The sequence below is a fragment of the Salvia splendens genome, chromosome 19 (genome assembly GCF_004379255.2).
Source record: "Salvia splendens isolate huo1 chromosome 19, SspV2, whole genome shotgun sequence".
NCBI lineage: Eukaryota > Viridiplantae > Streptophyta > Magnoliopsida > Lamiales > Lamiaceae > Salvia > Salvia splendens.
The window spans coordinates 24,527,863-24,547,200 of NC_056050.1; the positions used below are offsets into that span (position 1 = coordinate 24,527,863).

Consider the following 19,338-nt stretch of genomic DNA (forward strand, 5'->3'; position numbering starts at 1 on the left):
GTATGACGGTGGGGTGGGTGCCTTTGTGGCCACTCGTGTATGATCCCCTCCACGCCACATGGCAATTCTTCCATTACCAATGCATGCAATCGACACTGCCGAGCATCCCGGGGGAATCCGTGCACTGTTTCGTGAAGTCGGAGCAGAAACTGACAATATGGGGTGCTTGGCTTCTTAAGAAATTCATCTGTGAAGGCTGTCCGGATGCCTTTGCAGATGTTCATCAAACACAGTCTCTCAGTGCTTTCTCCAATGTGCTGGCACTCGTCGAACAAATCCGTCGTTTGTCCAGTAGCAAGCTGACGGAATGCTGCAGTACATTTCTAGAGAGTCGTGAGACTGGGACGGCCAGTAGCGTCGAACCCTTCTTGGAAGTACTCTTCCCGGGCCGCCAATGTATTTGCCATATGCATAAATAGCTCCCGCCGCATGCGGAAACGGCGACGGAAGTAGGTATCTCCCCATATCGGGTTCTCACAAAAGTAATCTCGTACCAACCTTGCGGCGGCTTCCTCTCGGTCACGATGGATGTATTTCCGGGGTCGCTTTTGACACGCCGCGGCTTCCTCCTCCTCCCTACGTCGATCTGCTTCTAGCGATTCTTCCATCATTCGACGCATATGCTCAAATGGATCCAATTTTAGAGAAGAATTGGAGAGGAAAAGAGAGATGATATGATAGTGATGAAAGAAAAAAAGATGAGAGATAGTGTATTTGTGTGTAAAATGAAAGAGATATGAGTATTTATAGAATAAAAAAACAAAAAAATTTACCATTTCAAACGGTAATATTACCGTTAAAAATTTTATAATTAAAATTTTTTTTCTTCATAAAATCGATTTTTTAAACAAATATTTATTGCGTCAGCATGACGCGCGCCAGAGCTCGCCACATGGTGCTGGCGCGTGGCGAGACAGCCCGGCGAAACAAGACAGCATCGAGACGCCGATTTACGATACAGAAAAAACGAGCCCTCAAAAAAAAGGAGATATGCGGAGGGTTTTAGAGTAACGAAGTAAAAAAGGGTAAATGGAAAACAAAGTTTTCCCAAAGTTAGTTGTAGAGCTCCATTAATTTGTCACTTTTAGTTAGACTACAACTTAATGATCTTTAATATTTAATTATTTCTTTCCAACCAATTTAATAGTTAGACCATAACTTAACTGATTTTATTTGTTTTTGTGCAAATTTAAAATGTTTATTTTACTCAAAAACTAAAAATATGATTATTTTGAAATATCATTAGAGCTAATTTTTACTTTAGTTTGAGTTTTAGAATATCATTAAAGATTGTAAAAATGACAACAAGAAGCCATTCAGCGCTGCCCTCCACCGCTCTGAACCGCTGGGGTTTGTTGAGAAGGTGTTTGAGTTCGTGGCGAGGGAGAGCGACCTGTTCAAGAGCGATTCGGATGTCAATGCGGTGTTCAGAATGATCAGGAGTAAAATGGAGGAATCACGGAAGAATGCTGCGGCAGAGGCTGTGAAGGTCAAGGAAACTAAACCTGAACAAGAGGCAAAGGGTATATTTCTTTCCTTTTATGTGTTTTACTTGCATTTATTATAGAATTCTGACAACTCAATTGGATTGAAAAACACACATTGAAAAATTTTGGTTTGTTTCATTTCAACGTGAATAATTTTTTGTAATTAGATTTCTTGCAGTTATGATCATGCTACTTAATGTGAATATGTTTAACTGCTACTTTGTCTCGAAGCAGCTCCTAACAAGTTAAACGACCTCGATATGGAAGCAGAGGAGAAGAAAAGGAAGGAATCAGAGAAGAAGGCTGCGTTGAGGAAGAGGGAAGAGTCTTTGAAGGTGAAGGAGGCAGGAACTAAACCTGAAGAAGAGGCCTCGAGGTATACTTCATTAATGTTCCCTCCTTTTTTGTGTTTTAGTTGCATGTAGTGTGATATTCTTTTCTTGTTATATGTAACATTTATAGAATTATGAGTTTGGGGATTTCATATTTCTGAGAAATCAATTGGGTTGAAAAGGGTTGTGCGTTATTTTGTGTAATTTAAATTCTTGCAATTATGATTATGCTACTTGACATTGTTATATGTCAAATTGAAGTAGAACAGTGTATTACAAGTTGGTTTTGAGTTTATTGCTAATCTTGGATTTGGTTGTGTTTTGGCTTTGGATACTGGATAAATATTTCCTTTGATGCTCTTTATATGCTTTGTTTATAAATTATCCAAAAAATGGCACTGTTATGATATTCTGATGACTATAGCATTGTTGAGTGAATATGTTTTAACTGCTTAGTCTGCTGCTTTGTCTCCTAGCAGCTCCTAACAAGTCAAATGGCCTTGATATGGATACATACTCTTGGGGCCAATCTCTTAAAGAGGTTAACGTTTATGTTCATGTGCCACCTGGAACAAAGCCGAGTCTTATTGTTTGTGAAATCAAGAAGAACCATCTGAAAGTTGGGGTTAAAGGTCAGCCTCCAGTTATTGATGTAAGTGTGCATAGCTCTCATTTGGTCTTCATTCGTACTCACAGTTCCTCTGCCATTTCCATTATTTACGATACTTTTTGCCTTTGTCAATTATTCGAGTTCTCAGTAAGTGATTTTCATCTTCAGGGTGAACTTTTTAATTCTGTCAAGGTTGATGACTGTTTTTGGAGTTTAGGTACATTTATCGAACCATGCAATTAGATGTAAAATGTTGTTTTATTGTATCTGGTGAATGCTAAATTTATCTTTGAATCGTTCAGAGGACCGAAAATTTCTCTCCATTGTCTTGACTAAACAAGATGGGATTGAATGGTGGAAGTATGTGGTTAAGGGTGAGCCGGAGATTGATATTAGGAAGGCAGAACCAGAACCTAGCTTTTTTAGCTGATTTGAATCCGGAGACGCGTTCAACTATGGACAAAGTGATGGTAAGACTCGAGTGATGAGTCCGCGAATTGTTGATGTTAGTAAATGCAGGAAAATACAGATCACGACACAGAGAATTTTACGTGGTTCGATTTACTGAGGTAAATCTACGTCCACGGGGAGAAATGGGGGCAGGTTTGTATTGCTTGATCTGGAATTACAGCTTACAACACAGACTTGCTATATGGTATTTTTCTCTAGAGAGCTTCTAACCCCTTTCTATCAGATCTAAGTTCTATTTATACATTGAACTAAGATCGTGGCTTACATCATCACTCTAGGTCGTGGAGGTCGTGTAGGTCATGGCCTAAGATCGTGGCCTGAGTTGACGCCACGTGGTAGTGGGTGTGTTGGAAGTTGTGGAAATCCTGCATGGGTCCACTAACTCCTTGTTCGGTCGAAAACTGAGACCGAACTGCTTTGGTTGCCGATCTGAGAGTAGAGCTTGATGCCGACCTGAGAGCAGAGCTTGGTTGGCTTTTACCGAGCTGTAGGCTGAGGCCGAACTCTTTGGTAATGCCGAACTCGCAGAGCTTGATTGGTCGGCTTTTACCGAGCTGTAGGCTGAGGCCGAACTCTTTGGTAATGCCGAACTCATACTCTTCCTTGGGCTTTGGGCTGATGGGCCGTCATTGCTGTCGGGCTTGTTTAGTACGCACCCCATCACTACCCCCCCCGAAAGACGAAGTGAATCACTTCGGCGAAGCGAGTCACTTCGGCATTCTGGATAAAGGTACGGGGGAGGCTGACGTCAGGGGACGTGCCTTGCATGTGGCTGCATTAAATGCGACAGTAAAATCCGGCCGTTGAATCCTGAAAAGGTGGGATTCGAAACGGTGCGACGATTTTGAAATCTTCGCCGAATCTGATAAATACCTCCCTTCTTCATCATTGAAGCACTTTTGCGACTGCTTCTTCTGCACTCTATCTCCTTTGCGAAAATTCTCTCTCCGCTTTCAAGAACTTCTTCAGACTTTCTTCACCTTCAAAAAGTAAGAAAAATGTCTTCTTCTTCTTCGGAGTCGGGTAGCGGTAGGAAAGGGGATAAGGGGTCTCCTAGCCGGAAAGAATCCGGGGAGAAGACCGTAGAGTACTTTCACAGCGTCTTGAGTAAGGACACCGTGATATCTCTACACGAAAAATATCTTCTTCCCGGGGGGAAGGCGGTGGTTCCCGACGATGATCATAGGGCTAACGACCCGCCGGAGGGTTATGCCACCGTTTACGAAGCCTGCTTAGAATGCGGGCTTCGTTTCCCTCTTCCCCCACCTTTTGTAGAGCTTCTTGATTTTTTTCAACTCCCTTTAGGTCAGGTGACTCCGAACTCTTGGAGGCACTTATCGGCTTTTGCTGCCGAACTGCGTAGGCTAAATAAGGATCTGTCTCTGAGGGCAATCCTTAATTTTTTCCAGTTTAAAAGGAAGGGATCTTGGTTTTACTTGATCCCCTTACAGCCTTTTAGGGCCTTCTGCAAAACCAAGTGGCCGAAATGGCAAAACCGTTTCTTTTTTTATAATAGGACTTCGGCTCCGGGCTTTCCTTGGAGAAGGCCGAAGTCCGTGATTCCCCATCCTCGGTTAGAACCGTTGGCCGAGCTCGAGGGCGAGCTCAATAAGATTCCTATGATTAGGAAACAGTATTCGGAAACTGAGCTCGTCAAGGGCGACCTCGTGTTCAATATCTCGTCTTCGGACGAAGAGGCCGAGGGTGAGGATTTCTCTTTTATGCTTTACTGCTTTAGCGGCGAAAACTAACCTTGCTTTCTTGCTTTTTGGCAGTGTACATGCTGAATAAGGCTATCCGAAAGTCCTCCGGGCTTGAGGAGCCGGAGAAAGAGAAGGCTACCAGCTCGGCGCCTGATGCCGAGAAGAATCCGAAGAGGCAAAAGACCTCTTCGGGTCCAAAGAAGCCGGAGTCGACTTCGGCAAGTAGGAAGGGGAAGACCCAGAAGCCCCCGAGAGCGCCAGAGAAAGACGTGGTCTTGGCGCCTCCTTCGGAGCATATCTGTGAGCCATTTTTATGGCCCACGGACTTCGCCGAGGTGAATTGTCTTCTTGATTCTTTGGCTTGGCTTCTGTCCTGTATTTTTGGTGCCCTCTGTTGACTTTTTTCCTTATCCATTTTCAGAGGAACGATATGCTCTCCAAGCTCGTCGCCGTCGAACTCTCCAAAGCGTCCAACGACTATGCTGAGATGCAGAGGAAATTGGCGGCTGCTTGTCACCCGGGCCGAGCAGGCCGAGGCAAACTTTGAGAAAGCCAGAGCTGCTAGGATTTCGGCCCAGGATGAAGCTCAGTTTGCCAAAAACCAGCTCGTCATCCAGCGAGAGCAGACGAAACGGAGTGATGCTGCCGCCGTGGTTGCCCAGGGGGAGGCTCTCCGTGTTTACACGGAGAAACTCTTTTTGAGCAGCCAGTTCTCGGCTTTTGTCGGTAGTCTGGTAAGGCTAATTGCCGATAAGGGCGAGCAGGGGGCCGACGTCGTGCTGCCTCTGTACAGCCGAGAGATAGCAGCTCGGCTTCAGAATCTGCCGCTCCTTGAGGAGCTCGCTTCATCCTCGGTCCTGCTTTCTGCAGACCGAGTCCGGAGTTGTCGAGCTGATCGGGACGAGAACCTGGAGGCTATCTTTGCCTCCGTGGGACCCGTTTCACCCGCTTCGACTTACAACGGAGAGGGTGAGGCCGAGCCGCTGGAGCTGGAGGCCGAAGTCGAGCGGGCCGGGCATCCGGAGAAGGAAGCCGATCAGGAGGCGGAGGCGAGGCCGGCAGGATGCGAGGCCGAGGCTGAGGTAGCTCAGGAGAAAGAAGCTGAACCAGACCAAGGAGCCGGAGACGAAGCTGGCGGAGTATGATTTCGTCTCCCTTCTCTTAGTCTAGTTTCTTCCTTGTACGGTGGCCTTGAAGCCCTCTTAGTGTAAAAAATTTTCCTTGTGAATGAAAAATTCTCTACACTTGTCTTCGTATAGCTTTTCGTACTCGCCTTTATTCCTGTTGTTTTTTACTATCTGCTCGGTACAGCTGCCGAACTAATATAGCTGCTTTGTACTCAAGGAGATGGAGATACTTCACTGGAAACGGCTGTACTCTTCGGCTTTAGACGAAGCTGAGAAAAGAGCTATAGCCGATCAGACGAAGAATGACGAGCTTCTGGCTCGTTTAGTGAAGCTGGATGCCGATAATAAGGACTTAGAGTCCGATAAGAATGATCTGGAGGCCGAGCTGAATACGACCATTGCTGAGAGGACTGCGTACGAGGATTACATCCGTGTGCGCGGGGGAATGACCATATCAGATGTTCAGAGTCGAGTTGACGAACTGTGGGAGGAATATAATGTACTCCGGAGGAACAATGCGCTGGAGAGCTCGGCTTGCCAACAAGTCGTGACATCATTGCGGCGCTGGGCCTCTCGGTACGACATAGTTCTTGCCCGGCGTCCCTCAATTGAGAGATTCCTCCGGCATTTCCCGCCAACAGATGCTAGTACTCCAGCTCAAACCTCTGATTCACTTGCTCAAAACCCTACTCCAAGTCAGCAACGAACTCAGGGACAACCGGAGACGTCAAGTCGAGGACGGACTGAAGTTCGCAGAGGAGCTGTGGTTATGAGTGAGCAAGATCGGCAAATGCTTCGTGAAGAGACTCTTCGCCGCCGAGGTGCTAGGGCTTCCCGGGCTCAGAGAAGAGGTGGCAGGTCGATTAGAGCATCTCGTCGACCTGCTTATTCTGCAGCTGCCTGGAACGCCCGAACTCAGCTTCACGAGGATTTTGTGAATAGATGGCTCAACTTTAGCAACCCTGGACAGTAGAATAGTCCTTTGTAATAGCGTAACGCCATCTTGTAGGGTAGCGGAGTTGTGTGCCGAACAAGATTTGAAAATGAAATTTTGTTTTTGTTTTCGCTTCTAACACTGTGTATTTACAGCTTAGCGAAAAAATTTCATCGTACTTGTCCTCGGTCTTATGAAGTAGACTTCTTTGACCGGACTTGTCTTTGGTCTGATGAAATAAACATCTTTGACCGGACTCGTCTTTGGTCTGATGAAATAAACATCTTTGACCGGACTCGTCTTTGGTCTGATGAAATAAATATCTTTGACCGGACTCGTCTTTGGTCTGATGAAATAAACATCTTTGACCGGACTCGTCTTTGGTCTGATGAAATAAACATCTTTGACCGGACTCGTCTTTGGTCTGATGAAATAAACATCTTTGACCGGACTCGTCTTGTGTTCTAATTTGGCGATTTTTGTCGCCGGGATTGAACTTTCCCTTGTCCTAATTCGGCGAGTTTTATCGCGTGGATCGGACTTTCCCAGTTAACCGAAGTGGTCTTATGCAGTAAACCTCTTTGACTAGACATGGTCGTCCTCGGTCTTATGAGGTAAACTTCTTTGACCGAACTTGGTCGTCCTAATTCGGCGAGGTTTATCGCGTGGATCGGACTTTCCCTTGTCCTAATTCAGGCAAGTTTTATCGCGAGAATCGGACTTTCGTTGCAGTTCGTTTCAGACGAAGTGCTTGATTTTTAAGCCGAATTGTGGTCTTGTATCCTCTTTAGAAGCTTGGACTTCACAATCGTTGGCTTATTGCAGCTCGTTTCAGACGAGCTGCTTGTTTAAGCTGAATTGTGGTCTTGTATCTTCTGTAGAAGCTTTGACTCACAATCGTTGGCTTGTTGCAGCTCGTTTCAGACGAACTGCTTGTTTAAGCTGAATTGTGGTCTTGTATCTTCTGTAGAAGCTTTGACTCACAATCGTTGGCTTATATATGTTCTAAGAAGGGGATCAGCCTTCGAAGAACAAGATACCTCAGTAACATTTGTAAGAGACGACACGCACCGAAACAGACAAAACACACAGACAAAACGCACAGAGACAAATAAAGACCAAGCAAACCAAAGAAAGCACATTGACCGGACTGTCTCTTACAAATGGAACTTTTTGAGGTTGGAAACGTACCATGTTCGGGGTACTTGTGCTCTTGACACGTGAGTCAATTTGTAAGACCCTTTGCCGAGGACTTCTGACACCCGATATGGACCTTCCCATGTGGGTTCGAGTTCGCCCAGCTTTTCTGCTCGGCTTACTTCGTTGTTTCTCAAGACGAGATCTCCCACTTGAAATTGCAGCTTCTTCACCCTTTGGTTGTAATACCGGGCTACTTGCTCCTTGTACTTGGCTGCTTTTATGCAGGCCAATTCTCTTCTTTCTTCGGCAAGATCTAGTTCGGCTCTCAGTCCGTCACCATTCATTTCTGAGGAGAAATTGAGTTCGGGGACTGGGTATGCCAATCTAAACCGGAATCACGGCTTCAGTGCCGTACACCATCGAGTTCGGCTCCGGTGTGACTTCGGTCATTCCGCCTGCCTCTGACTCCGGCTGCTGTGATTGCTATGCTTGATGGTGCCGAACTGATTGCTCGGCACTTTTAAGCGCAATCTGCGAACACACTTGCTCTTTTTTCGATCACCTCGGATGACCGCTATCTCTCCTTTGGTGGGGAAGGTGTTCGGCGAGGAAGCCTCTGATCGCTATGATCGGGCTTCTTTTTGTCTTCTCTAGATGAGCTGTCTAAAGACCGTTTTCGACGGTCTGCCTCATCGGCACGAGAAAACTTGTCCGCAATGTCCCACATCTCTTGAGCTGTTTGCGGACTGCATTCCACGAGCTTTCTGTAGAGAGCTCCGGGCAGGATTCCATTTTGGAATGCCGAAATGACAAGTAGATCATTGAGATTATCTACTTGTAGGCATTCCTTATGGAATCTCGTCAGGAAGTCGCTGATCTTTTCGTCGCGACCTTGACGTATAGAAAGCAGCTGAGCCGAAGTAATCCGGGCTTCCGCTTTCTGAAAGAACCTCCTGTGGAAAGCATCCATTAGATCTCGGTAGGATCTAATGCTGCCTTGGGGGAGGCTATATCGAACCACCTTCTTGCGTTCCCGATAAGCAGTTCGGGAAACAGCTTGCACATGTGGACCTCGTTGAGACCCTGGTTCGCCATGTTATATTGATAGCGTCCCAAGAAATCATGAGGATCCACGAGTCCGTCATAGGTTATCGACGGAGTTCGGTAGTTCTGTGGTAGGGAAGTTCGGGTAATATCGTCCGAGAACGGAGTCCTCAATGCTCCGTACATGGCGAACCCGACATTTCTTCGGTATGGAGGAGATGGAGTTCTCCTGTGATTCCGGTACCGAGGATTCTTTCTTCTGGAAGACATGACACTACTGCGGTAGTGACTGTCTCGTATGGAGGGAGAGGGAGAATCCGCCGTTTTCGCCTCCGGCTGCTTTTGGCTTCTCTGCAGGAAGGTTAAGAATTCCTCCTGCTTTTCAGCCAGAAACAGCTTGACAGCCTCGTTCAAATCGGGCTGCTGGGAAGACTCGGTGTGACGGCTTTTGGAGCGGCTTGTTCCTCCGCCATGAGAACTGGTGGTGGATTTATCCCTAGGCTGTTTTCCAGACCTATGAGGTGGATTGGCTTCCTCCTGGTTCTCACGGGCAGGAATACGGGTACTCTGCGATCTGGTATGCATTTTTTGGGTTGAAAAAATGGTCAAAAATTCGCTTTATCACAAATTTGGTTCTCTGTTTCCCACAGACGGCGCCAGTGATGAGTCCGCGAATTGTTGATGTTAGTAAATGCAGGAAAATACAGATCACGACACAGAGAATTTTACGTGGTTCGATTTACTGAGGTAAATCTACGTCCACGGGGAGAAATGGGGGCAGGTTTGTATTGCTTGATCTGGAATTACAGCTTACAACACAGACTTGCTATATGGTATTTTTCTCTAGAGAGCTTCTAACCCCTTTCTATCAGATCTAAGTTCTATTTATACATTGAACTAAGATCGTGGCTTACATCATCACTCTAGGTCGTGGAGGTCGTGTAGGTCATGGCCTAAGATCGTGGCCTGAGTTGACGCCACGTGGTAGTGGGTGTGTTGGAAGTTGTGGAAATCCTGCATGGGTCCACTAACTCCTTGTTCGGTCGAAAACTGAGACCGAACTGCTTTGGTTGCCGATCTGAGAGTAGAGCTTGATGCCGACCTGAGAGCAGAGCTTGGTTGGCTTTTACCGAGCTGTAGGCTGAGGCCGAACTCTTTGGTAATGCCGAACTCGCAGAGCTTGATTGGTCGGCTTTTACCGAGCTGTAGGCTGAGGCCGAACTCTTTGGTAATGCCGAACTCATACTCTTCCTTGGGCTTTGGGCTGATGGGCCGTCATTGCTGTCGGGCTTGTTTAGTACGCACCCCATCATCGAGCAATACCCTTGATGATCCCTTTCTCCTGGTTCATTCGTATTGGTATATATCTAATTCGTTTTGGTGCTTGCGTCTTTACAAAGGCCTGTTTCTTCGCCTGATAGTCATCTCCGCTTTGATATAATTTAAATGCATCTATTGCACTCTAGTCTACTGATCAATAGGATTTCTTACATGCAATCCTCAACTCTTAAATCCTTTTTCCTTGAATCTAAACCATAAATCTAGAGCACTTTTTGAATGGAGTTCAAATCTAGATGATGAATCCGCGAATTTCTGGTGGTAGTAAATGCAGGAAAGTAGAAATCACAACACAGAGATTTACGTGGTTCGATTTACTGAGGTAAATCTACGTCCACGGGAAGAAAAGAGGGCAGAGTTGTATTGCTTGATCTGTTTTCTACAGCTTACAAATACAAGCTTGCTATATGATATTCTCTCTCTAGAGTTGGTGTATCCTCTATGGGATCTAAGTTCCGTTTATATATAGAACTGAGATCGTGGCTTGCATCACCACCCTAAGTCGTGGAGGTCACGGAGGTCATGAGATCCTGCATGGCCACTAATTAGGCGGTGGCATACATCATCAGTAATTATGTCGTGGATGTCGTGGAGGTCATGAGAGCCTGCATGGGTCCACCACTAGATAGATCGTGTCTCCCAGTCCGGTATTGCCGAGCAGCTTTTGCCGATGCTGAGACCGAACTGCTGAACTATTGCCGAGCAGCTTTTGCCGATCTGAGAGTAGAGCTTGATGCCGACCTGAGGGCAGAGCTTGATTGGTTGGTTTTTACTGAGCTGTAGGCTGAGGCCGAACTCTTTGGTCATGCCGAACTGATACTCTTTCTTGGGCTTTGTGCTGGCTTGTTTAGTACGTACTCCATCACTACCCCCCCCCCGAAAAGCGAAGTGAATCACTTCGGCATCCTGGATAATGGTACGGGGTAAGTTGATGTTTGTCCTCGGTCTTATGAAGTGAACTCTTCTTTGACCAGACTTGGTCCTTGGTCTTGATGAAATAAACATCTTTGACCGGACTCGTCTTTGGCCTGATGAAATAAACATCTTTGACCGGACTCGTCTTTGGTCTGATGAAATAAACATCTTTGACCGGACTAAGCTTGTGTCCTAATTTGGCGAGTTTTATCGCTCGGATCGGACTTTCCGTTGTCCTAATTTGGGGATCGGACTTTCCCTTGTCCTAATTCGGCGAGTTTTATCGCGTGGATCGGACTTTCCCTTGTCCTAATTCAGGCAAGTTTTATCGCGAGAATCGGACTTTCGTTGCAGTTCGTTTCAGACGAAGTGCTTGATTTTTAAGCCGAATTGTGGTCTTGTATCCTCTTTAGAAGCTTGGACTTCACAATCGTTGGCTTATTGCAGCTCGTTTCCGACGAACTGCTTGTTTAAGCTGAATTGTGGTCTTGTATCCTCTTTAGAAGCTTTGACTCACAATCGTTGGCTTGTACACGTTCTAAGAAGGGGATCAGCCTTCGAAGAACAAGATACCTCAGTTACATTTGTAAGAGACGACACTCACATAGACAGACACAACGCACGTAAGACAAACAAAAACGCACATAGGCAAAGAGAGCAAAATAAAAAACAAGGAAAGCACATAAGACTGACTGACCGACCGGACTGTCTCTTACAAATGGAACTTCTTGAGGTTGGAAATGTGCCATGTTCGGGGTACCTGTTCTCCTGACATGTGAGCCAATCTGTAAGACCCTTTGCCGAGGACTTCTGACACCCGATACGGACCTTCCCATGTGGGTTCGAGCTTGCCCAGCTTTTCTGCTCGGCTTACTTCGTTGTTTCTCAAGACGAGATCTCCCACTTGAAATTGCAGCTTCTTCACCCGTTGGTTGTAATACCGGGCTACTTGCTCCTTGTACTTGGCTGCTTTTATGCACGCCAATTCTCTTCTTTCTTCGGCCAGATCTAACTCGGCTCGCAGTCCGTCATCATTCATTTCTGAGGAGAAATGTAGAGTTCGTGGACTGGGTACGCCGATCTCAACCGGAATCACGGCTTCAGTGCCGTACACCAGACTGTACGGAGTTTCACCGCTGGAGGTTGTGGGTGTAGTTCGGTAGGACCATAGGACTTGAGGGAGATTTTCTACCCATTGTCCTTTGGCTTGTTCTAACCGAGCTTTTAACCCTTTCACCAGGATACGATTTGTTACCTCCGTTTGTCCGTTTGCTTGTGGATGAGAGACCGAAGTGAACCGCTGTTGAATATTCAGCTCTTGGCACCAATTCTTGAACGTCTTGTCGGTGAACTGAGTCCCGTTATCCGAGATGAGGATGTGGGGTATGCCAAATCGGCACACTATGTTCTTCCAGACGAAATCCAATGCCTTCGAGCTCGTTATCGTAGCTAATGGTTCAGCTTCCACCCACTTCGTAAAGTAGTCCACGGCAACGATTAGGAATTTCATTTGCCGAGGAGCTTGAGGAAGTGGTCCCACTATGTCTATGCCCCATTGCATGAAAGGCCAAGGGCTCTGCATAGTGGATAGATCGGTCTGCGGCATCTTTGGGATATTTGCATGGATTTGGCACTTCGGGCAGGTCTTGACGAGCTGCACTGCTTCTTGTACCAAGGTTGGCCAATAATATCCCCATCTCAGAACTTTTTTAGCTAAAGCTCTGGCTCCGATGTGGCTACCGCACGATCCTTCATGAACTTCTCTGAGGATGTAGTCCGTCTCTCCTGGTCCTACGCACCGCAATAATGGCTGGAGGTAAGACTTTCTAAAGAGGACTCCTTCATGAAGTTCGTACCGAAGTGCTCGGCACGTGATCTTCCGAGCTTCTCTCCTATCCTCGGGCAATTGTCCTTGATCCAGATACTGCAAGATCGGCGTCATCCAGTTCGGCGAGCTGGATACCGAATGTACCTCGGCTTCATCAATGCTTCGATGCATTAATTCTTCCGCCTTTGAGCTCGGATCTGAGGCCAACTTGCTTAAGGTATCTGCTCGGCTATTTTCCGCTCTAGGAACGCGGATTATCCGAAAATAGGAGAAACTTCGGCTGATGCTTTGCGCTTTGTCCAAATACTTCTTCATTCTCTCGTCACGAGCTTCACTTGTACCCAACATGTGATTTACTATGACTTGTGAATCACAATGGACTTTGAGAGATTTGGCGAGCAGACTTTGCGCTAACTGGAGTCCAGCAAGAAGGGCTTCGTACTCGGCTTCATTATTAGTAGTGGGGAATAGGAAACGAAGTGAGTAGGTTACCTCGTGTCCGTCGGGAGCGACAAGTAAAATACCAGCTCCACTTCCCATCTTGTTTGAAGCTCCATCTACGAATCCGTTCCAGCAGTCCGGCGGCTCTACTTCGGATTCCAAGGGCTGTGCTAGTTCGGCATTGGCAGACTTTTTCTGTTCGGCAATGACAGGGATTGCTTGATCGAACTTGGCCTCTGTAAGAAAATCTGCCAAGGCTTGTCCCTTGATGGCTTTCCGAGGTAGGTACTCGATTGAGTGTTCTCCCAGCTCTATGGCCCATTTGGCGATTCTGCCTGATGCTTCTGGCTTGGTCAAAACTTGCCGAAGAGGCAGATCGGTTAAGACGCATACCTTGTGAGCATAGAAATATGGCCGCAGTCTCCTTGCTGCATTTACTAACGCCAGAGCAATTTTTTCCAGAGGTTGATACCTTGTTTCTGGACCTCTTAATGCTCGGCTTGTAAAGTAGATGGGAAACTGCTTTAGGCCTTCTTCTCGTACAAGCACCGCACTGATGGTTTGATCTGATGCCGCTAAGTATAAGAATATTACTTCGGCTCCGGTTGGAGCAGAGAGAATAGGAAGCTCGGCTAGATAACTTTTGAGCTCGTCAAAGGCCTTTTTCTGCTCGGCTCCCCACTCGAACTTTGGTGCCTTTTTCAACACCTTGAAGAACGGCAGTTGCTTTTCGGCTGCTTGGGAAAGGAATCGATTCAGTGCGGCTAGACATCCAGTTAGCCTTTGCACGTCATGTATGGACTTCGGCATTGTCATGTTCTGAACGACTTGAACTTTGGAGGGGTTTGCCTTGAGTCCGTCCTTTGAAACCCAACAACCCAGAAACTTTCCCGAATCTACCAAAAAGGTACACTTTTGGGGATTAAGTTTGAGGTTGGCTTTCTTGAGCACGTTGAGAGTGGACTTGAGGTTGTCTTCGTACTCCGAAGTGCTTTTGCTTTTGACAACTATGTCGTCGACATACACTTCAACCTGCTTTCCGATTAGGTGCCGAAAAAGCTTGTCTACCATCCTTTGATAAGTGGCTCCGGCATTCTTTAAACCGAATGGCATCTTTTTATAAGCGAAAATGCCGAAATCGGTAATGAAAGCTGTTTTCGGAGCGTCACTCTCATCCATCAACACTTGGTGATATCCTTTGTATAAATCAAGAAAACAGAAAATTTCGAAGCCGATCAAAGCTTCTACTTTTTTATCTATATTCGGAAGGGGATAGCAATCTTTAGGACAGTGCTTGTTTAGATCGGTAAAATCTATGCACATCCGCCATCCTCCTCCTTTTTTCTTGATCATCACAGGATTGGCCACCCAGGAAGGATATTTTACCTCGAATAGTACATCCGCTTTTAGTAATTGGCGGACTTCGTCATGGATGACTTGGCTTCTTTCTGCCGCAAAGAGTCTTTGCTTCTGTTTTATCGGCCGGACCGAAGGATCAATATTTAACCGATGAGTGATTACCTCGGGGGGCACTCCGGTCATGTCCAACGGAGACCATGCAAAGACGTCTTTATACTCCTTGAGGAGCTGGATGGTTTTTTCCCGGAGTAGAGGCGTTCCTGCGAAGCCGATCTTGACCACTCTGGATGGATCATCTTCGTATAACTGAACGGTCATTGAGTTCGGCTCTGAAGTGACTTCGGTCATCTCGCTTGCCTCTGACTCCGGTTGCTGTGATTGCTATGCTTGATGGTGCCGAACTGGTTGCTCGGCATTTTTAAGCGCAATCTGCAGACATTCTTTTGCTCTCTTTTGATCACCTCGGATGACCGCTATCCCACCTTTAGTGGGGATCTTGATGGTGAGGTGATAAGTAGAGCAAACGGCCCGAACTGTGTTGAGCCAGTCTCTCCCCAGGATGATGTTGTACGGGGACCGAGCTTTTACCACAAAGAACTCGATCATCGTATTGGAGCTTGTAGGCGCTTTTCCCACCGTGATCGGAAGGCTGATAATACCTTCAGGGCGGGTGTCTTCCTGGGCGAAACTTTTCAGAGGAAGTGGAGCCGGACTGAGCCGAGCTGGATCCACTTCCATTTTATCAAAACATTCTTTAAAAAGAACGCTGACTGACGCTCCTGTATCCACAAATACTCTGTGGATCAGTTTGTTTGCCACTCCGGCTTGAATGACAATAGCGTCTTGGTGAGGAGAGATGGCTGGGACGGGATCGGCATCTGAAAATGTAATCACTTCGTCTTTCTTCAGCCTTTTATGTGTCGGCTCCTCTTGATTGGAACCTCTGCGTTCTGCTTTTAGGGACGACTTAGTTTTCCCGGCAGGGAGAGCATCAATAGTCTGGATTACTCCATCATATTGCGGCTCGTCGTCGTCTTCGGGATCTTCATGCCTTTTCGGATCCTGAGGATTGCAGTTCGCACCTCTCTGCTTTTTGTTCTTTTTCGGCTGCTTGCTTTGGTATTTTTTAACGTTCCTGTTTTCACAAGAACATCAATACCTGCAGCCAAATTTCGGCACTCCTCGGTATCATGACCGTGGGCTTGATGGAAGGAGCAATATTGATCCTGAGGTCGCCGCGCGGCTGATTTCGTCATCCGCTTTGGTTTTTCGAACATATCGGAATGTAGTTCGAAAATTTCCGTTCTTGACTTGTTTAATGGTACGAACTGAGCGGGCGGCTTCTCAGGATTGAGCCGTGGCCCCAATCTGCCTTGTACCGGTGCCCTTTGAATTCTTTCAAAAGGAGTTCGGCGAGGAAGCACCTGGCCGCTTTGATCGGGCTTCTTTTTCTCTTCTTGGGATGAGCTGTCTAAAGACCGTTTTCGACGGTCTGCCTCATCCGCACGGGAAAACTGGTCCGCAATGTCCCACATTTCTTGAGCTGTTTGCGGGCCGCACTCCACGAGCTTTCTATAGAGAGCTCCGGGCAGGATTCCATTTTGGAATGCCGAAATGACAAGTAGATCGTTAAGATCATTTACTTGTAGGCATTCCTTGTGGAATCTCGTCAGGAAGTCGCTGATCTTTTCGTCGCGACCTTGACGTATAGAAAGCAGCTGAGCCGAAGTAATTCGGGCTTCCGCTTTCTGAAAGAACCTCCTGTGGAAAGCATCCATTAGATCTCGGTAGGATCTAATGCTGCCTTGAGGAAGGCTGTCGAACCACCTTCTGGCGTTCCCGATGAGCAGCTCGGGGAACAGCTTGCACATGTGGACCTCATTGAGACCCTGGTTCGCCATATTATACTGATAGCGTCCCAAGAAGTCATGAGGATCCACGAGTCCGTCATAGGTTATCGACGGAGTTCGGTAGTTCCGCGGCAAAGGAGTTCGGATGATATCGTCCGAGAACGGAGTCTTTAACGCTCCGTACATGGCGAACCCGACATCTCTTCGGTACGGAGGAGAAGGAGTTCTCCTGTGATTCCGGTGCCGAGGAGAAACAGGAACATGTCGGGGTTGAGGATTCTCTCTCCTGGAAGACACGTCACTACTGCGGTAGTGACTTTCATGCCTAGACGAGGAGGGAGAATCCGTCGTTGTCTTCTCCGGCTGTTGGCTCTTCTGCAGGAAGGTTAAGAACTCCTCCTGCTTCTCAGCCAAGAACAGCTTGACAGCCTCATTCAAATCAGGCTGCTGGGAAGACTCGGTGTGTGGACCTTTTGAGCGGCTTGTTCCTTCACCGTGAGAACTGGATACAGACTTCTCACGAGGCTGCTTTCCAGGCCTATGGGCTGCTGGGTTAGTTTCCTCATGGTCATCACGGACGGAGGCACGGGAGTTGTGCGATCTGGCATGCATTTTTTTTTTTTTTTTTTTTTTTTTTTTTTTTTTTTTGTAGTGGAAAAAGGGTCAAAAATTCGCTTTATCACAGATTTGGTTCTCTGTTTCCCACAGACGGCGCCAGTGATGAATCCGCGAATTTCTGGTGGTAGTAAATGCAGGAAAGTAGAAATCACAACACAGAGATTTACGTGGTTCGATTTACTGAGGTAAATCTACGTCCACGGGAAGAAAAGAGGGCAGAGTTGTATTGCTTGATCTGTTTTCTACAGCTTACAAATACAAGCTTGCTATATGATATTCTCTCTCTAGAGTTGGTGTATCCTCTATGGGATCTAAGTTCCGTTTATATATAGAACTGAGATCGTGGCTTGCATCACCACCCTAAGTCGTGGAGGTCACGGAGGTCATGAGATCCTGCATGGCCACTAATTAGGCGGTGGCATACATCATCAGTAATTATGTCGTGGATGTCGTGGAGGTCATGAGAGCCTGCATGGGTCCACCACTAGATAGATCGTGTCTCCCAGTCCGGTATTGCCGAGCAGCTTTTGCCGATGCTGAGACCGAACTGCTGAACTATTGCCGAGCAGCTTTTGCCGATCTGAGAGTAGAGCTTGATGCCGACCTGAGGGCAGAGCTTGATTGGTTGGTTTTTACTGAGCTGTAGGCTGAGGCCGAACTCTTTGGTCATGCCGAACTGATACTCTTTCTTGGGCTTTGTGCTGGCTTGTTTAGTACGTACTCCATCACTAGACAATGAGAAGAGAGCTTCTCATCAATGCTTCTTTTCAAATCAAATGGAGGGAAAGTTGTGTGTCTTTGCTTTATGCTTTGGTTGTGTTTTGACGGACCATTATCCCGTGTGTGTTCTTTTCGCTTCTCTTATTTGACTGTATCCCATTTCGAAATTCGCCTTTTCAGTTCGACCAACGACAGAAAAAAAAAATGGGCCTTCCAACCATTGACGAGATGCAAAGGCAGGAGTTCATGGCTAAGGTGATCACATTGAGTTCAATTTTGTTTCTCAACCCTTTTACTTACTGATAAATCTTGTAGTTTTGCAGCACCCAGAATTGGCAAAGACCAACTAAGGATTCAAGCATATGCCATCTGTGAAACTTGCTAGAGTATATAGTTTTTTGTGATGTACAAACTTTTTTGTAGATGTCTCCACTATTTAATTTTTCTGTGATATCTTTGGAGTAGAAAATGAGTTGTAGATTGTCTAATCATGGCCTCAAGGTTAAATGTAGAAGTGAAACTACCTTTTACTGTATTCAACAGTGTAGTGTGTGTGGGCCAGTCAATGATTTGCACACTAATATGAATATTCTTGAAGAAAAGAATATTCTCTAAATAATACTCCCTCCATCACGGACTACTCGCACATTTCCTTTTCGGCACGGAGATTGAGGAATGAGTGTATAGCAAAGTCAATAATTGCAGCTGTAGGTGATAATTTTTACTAAAAATGGAAAGAGTGCAAATAACTTGGGACGCCCAGAAAGGAAATAAGTGCAAGTAGTCCGGGACGGAGGTAGTACTATTTGTAATCAAGAAATTATATCTGAATAATTAATGTTTTAATTATTTATCATTTTAAACATGTAAAATAAGTAAGCATATGGAAGCTACTGCCCACACTAAGTGAGTGTAAACAAAAGAGAGAGTTATGTCCATTTAATCATTGGGATACTTCAACTACATTGTTGATCAAAATAGGAGCATCTCCAGTGGGCGGACATCCCACTAGGACATCCACTAGGACATCTCAAAAACACCTCCTGCCACGTCACTAGGACTTCCCATCCCACTGCCACGTCACTAGGACATCCCCTGCACAATCCGCCCTTCCCATCGCCCTTCCCACTAGGACATCCGGCAATTAAAAAAAATCATACATTTACAAATAAAACAATTAACATTTACAGAAATAAAATTTAACCGAGAATACGAACGGGAAAAATTAACAACTTCATCGGAAAAAACATACATGATTCGAAAAAAAAAATTACATACTCGAAAAAAAAATTACAATCTAGACATTCTAGATATACTTGAAATTAGAGATGTAGAGAGAGAAACTTGTTAACACAAGTGGTGCGAATGAAATAAAATTCAACGAGCCGTATATGTAGAGTTTTAAAAAAAAAAATTAAAAA

At 46.1% G+C, this 19,338-nt stretch overlaps 1 pseudogene; it reads left to right on the forward strand.

Annotated features, from left to right (window-relative positions):
* The first annotated feature begins 868 nt into the window (after window positions 1–868).
* LOC121779214 lies at window positions 869–18,336 on the forward strand (annotated as a pseudogene).
* Window positions 18,337–19,338: the final 1,002 nt, after the last annotated feature.